Raw genomic sequence first — 4,218 nt, 5'->3', positions numbered from 1 at the left:
TCAGAAGGCTGAGGGAGAAGGACTGCAAGTTCAAGCCCAGCCTGGGCAATTCTATAAGGCACTTTCTCAAACATTTTTTTAAAAGGATTGAGGATATAGCTGAGGGATAGAGTACTGCCTAGCATGTACAAGGTTCTGGTTCAACTGCCTGATACCACAAAAAGTCAAAAGGTTTGACCCAGGATTGCATTGTATGAACTATGAGAGAGGCCTTCAAGAAGAAGGCTGTTAGGCCTTGGCCTGTGTGGCAGATGGGAGTTCTACATTCTATGATGCAGTGGTGACCTCAGGGTAAACTGCCACTAGGCAGAGGAAAATGCACTGGCTGCTTGAACACCTACTTGGAGCTACAGAAGATACGGGATTCCTCTAGGGCCCACTGACACATGCTCTGGCCTGCAGCCACTGTGCCCACTGTTGCCTCCACAGTCCAGGGTATGTGATGATACTTTTCTTGTTTATGATTTGGCAGATTCAGAGATGGCAACCGCATGAGTCCTGGTGCCCCTGGGACATGATGCAAGGCAAGGTGGGTGACCAAACAAGGATGTACAGCTGGATGAATGACTGTTGACACTATGTGGGTATGGGTCAGGGATCATTGATATAATGTGACACCAGATTTCAGGCTGGCTAAGTGTCCTTAGACAAAAGATTGGAAGCCTGGTGTACAGGCAGGGTTAGGTAAGGAAAAGCTCATCTCCAAACGAGGACAGTGTTATGAAGATTTACAGTGGTTGAGAAGCTGGGGCACAGCTGACCAGAGAGGTTAGGCCAGGTAAGACACTGTTCACTTAGGAGGTAGAGCAGAAAGTGGGGACTTTACAGTACCCCTTGCATCTCTGAGTTCCTGAGTAGCTTTCTCTATGCCCTAGAGCTTACCATTTCTGTGTAATTTGGCTTTGATTGCCTGTGAAAGCAAAAGTCAGAAGAGAAAGAAGGAAAGGGGGAAGATGAGGAAAACCAGTCATCACCACTGGGTGCTGCAAGGCCATACTCCTGTCCCCAAGCTCCCACTGGCGACCAAGGCACCATAGCCCCACAGCAGCCATCCTGTGGTTCCCAGATTCCCTAAGGCCACAGGCACAGCACAGCAAATACTCCCACAGCCCTCCAGCTCCTTCAGATCCTTCCCTACCTTCCAGATCCCTACCAACTTACCTGTTAAGAAACAATGCAACAGGGAGCTGCCTGCAGCAAAAAAAAAAAAAAGGCCAACTTTTCTATGGGCTCACCTCCCAACACAGTGAGTCCCTGGAGACAGCTCCTCTCCTCTGAAGTCTTTCTGTCCTTCTGTCTTCAACAAGCTTCCTTTCCTACCTAGGTATAACCTGTTGCTTCTCCATTACCACTCCCCAACCCAGCTTCCTGCCTATGAAGCCCATACTAGGGATGATCGGGAAGGGATGGGCCCTGATACTCAGCCCATTCCCCCTCCACTTTCCTCTCCTATCCCACCTCTATCCCCCAATCTTAAGCCCTTGCCTACACACAACAGTGGAGGCCTTTCTGGTGCTGAGGCACACAGTGGCTTCCCCAGGAAAGAGCGCTGCTTTGGGTGTCTGATGATCATGCCCTGCACCCACAGCCTGCACTCCAAGGAATCAGAACCTACAAGTGCTCATCCTCATCTGAGGCTTGCAGGGGGGAAGTATGGCACCCCAGACTCCATCAACATAATCCAGAGTCACCCTGTATCCCTTTAGCTCTCTGGGAATGCTGACTAGGTTTGAGGTCCCGCTGAGGACAAGGAAACAAGGTAAGTACCCAAAAGGCTCTGAGGAAGCAACACGAGCTCCTATCCTACTCCCAGCTTCTCTAGCAGAACTCCTATCCTGAGTCAGCCCTACAGGAGTCCTATCGAGATCTAAGGACCTCTGTGAAACCACAGAGCAAAAGGAGGATCCTCAGGCCTCTGAGCCCCTATCCTGGCCCCCTGCCAAGCCTTAGTACCCATGACGGAACCCCAAAGATCTTGTCCCCCAAGCATTCTACCTGGATATGAACCTCAGTGGGGAACCACAGGATACAAAGAGAGGCCCCAAGTTTCTGAACCTTCAGTTCCACCCTCCTACCAATATCTAAGTTCTGTTAGAACTCCCAAAGTCATCCCTAAAGGATGGTGTTCTGTTCCTAAGTCCTTCCGGGAAAACATGGGATACCTAGTTAACCTTCTGGTAAAATCTCTAATACCAGTCCCCAAAGACTCCCTCTCAGAACTCCAGGAAAAAAAATCCTCCAGAAGAATCACTTGGGTATGAGCCCCAGTGGTGATACAGAGGAAACTTGGGAAATCCCCATGCCGTTGAGCTCCTCAACCCAGAATTCTATGGAACCAGCCCTGCATGTGTCCCATCAGGGTGGGAGACTGCACAGCAAGACACACGGAGTGGAGATCTTTGTGTCTCTGCTTAGTTTCATCTTCCAGCCTTCCTAGCCTTCCCTCAGCCTCCCTGCTGCAGTCTCCAGAAATGGGCCCCCAGGGACTCCTGTCCAAGTCCAAAGCTTTGTGGGACACCAAGGGGCAGATGTACTTCTGAGTGTCTGACTCCTCAGTCCCCTTAGTAGAACCACATAGAATCAATATTGGGGGGTGGGGTCTCCCTAGATTAGAAACTACGTTGAAAGACATTGAGCATTAAGGGAATTCCTGGGCCTCTTGGCCCCCACCTCCGGCCCTCAGCCCAGCCCCTGTTCCTGTAATAGAACCTCTCAGAACCAGAGTTCTATTTGCTGAAGCTACATGTGGAGACATACAAAGAGGAACTGCAGGGCCTCTCAACTCCCAGTTTACTCCAAGACATGCACGAAGCAAGCTCCCTGCTTATGTCTGACTCTGAGCCTAGTATAGGGGACATGGAACAGAAAGAAAACTCTTGTGCCCCTGTTTCCCCACTTCGGGGGCCCAGCTCACTTGCAAACTGTTTCTAAGTCTTTTGGAGAATAAAGCAAATGTAAGCCTGTGAGGGAAGCAGTAGAGTCAAGAGAGACCTATTGGGCCCCTGAACTCTCAGCTCCCACCTCCCACTCTGTTCCTCTACCAGAGCCATACTTTTGTGTATAAAAATGGGTAACAAAAACAAGCCCCCAGGCTTCCTGTAGAGGATCCTGCACCTCCAACATCTTGGCCTTCCATCCTAACTGAAGCACTCAAGATTGAGCCTACTCAGTGAGCCCTACAGAAAGAAATGTCTGCAGGAATTAGGGCAGAGGTCCCACCTTCCCAGGGTCAGGCTCTCCCAGACGTGCTCACCCATCTGAGGGTCCCCCCCTGGCAATGGAGTAGGGAGTTGGAGCACAGACTGAAGAAGCTGAAGCAGAGCCCTGCTTTCAGATCTCCTGGCCCAAGTCCTATTTGCAGCTGCGCTGCCTGAATCCCACTCATCTAGACTCCTGAACACTCTATTCCTGAGCCCCGTGAAAGACTCATCCCCCAAACCTGCACATCCATTCCTCATCCTGTCATCCCCCAGACAGAGCACACAGCACCTCAGCCTGTCCAGGCCTCCCAGGCATCATTCTTCCTCTTCTCAGGGGCTTCAGTCAAGAACTTTTTACCAGTCACAGCACAGAACCACACTGATCAGGCCTGCAGACTGGCAGGGGCCTCTGGAAGCAGCCTTTCCCCAAGGTCTCGGCATAAGGACCAGACCTCTCAGCATACTACCCTCAGCAGCTTCTCCTGGCCGTTGGTCCTCAGGCTCAGCCAAGGGCCGGGATAAGGTCTGGCATTATCCTGAGCCCTCAGCACCACAAGCACTGTCCATGGGCCCACAAGGAGATGCATCTCCCAACCCCAACACCCCAAGTTCCCATTACTAGGGATCTCTGAAGGGTACTGGACAAATTTCTAGATACTTGTTGTGGACCCCTGCCAACAAGTCCAGTGAGTGAGGGAAAGGCTGCTAGTACTGGCACCCCGTACCACATAATATCAATCCAAACCAGCCAAAGCAGGGGAAAGCAGGGAAAAACTCAAAAAATCCTGATAAACTAGGTCATTTATACATTGTCTTCTGTGGTGTGTAGGGTGGTGGAATGTGGGCACCCTGTTAGCTTCTGCTACAACCATATCCCCTCAGAATCAGATTCCAAAAGTACAGAGCTCAACATTATCACACTTAATGTTGTTTCCTTTTTGAGCCCTTCTTAGCCATTCTTCCTTTCTTCCCTGGATCGGCCCATCTATCCTTAAGGCCACAAAAATATGAGCCTTTA

General features: G+C 50.6%; 1 pseudogene; it reads left to right on the top strand.

Annotated features, from left to right (window-relative positions):
- The first annotated feature begins 200 nt into the window (after positions 1 to 200).
- Positions 201 to 3,832, top strand: LOC111816974 (annotated as a pseudogene).
- The last annotated feature ends 386 nt before the right edge of the window (positions 3,833 to 4,218 follow it).

This window comes from Octodon degus, unplaced genomic scaffold (assembly GCF_000260255.1).
Source record: "Octodon degus isolate 3935 unplaced genomic scaffold, OctDeg1.0 scaffold00045, whole genome shotgun sequence".
Lineage (NCBI taxonomy): Eukaryota > Metazoa > Chordata > Mammalia > Rodentia > Octodontidae > Octodon > Octodon degus.
This window is presented reverse-complemented; position numbering and strand designations above follow the sequence as displayed.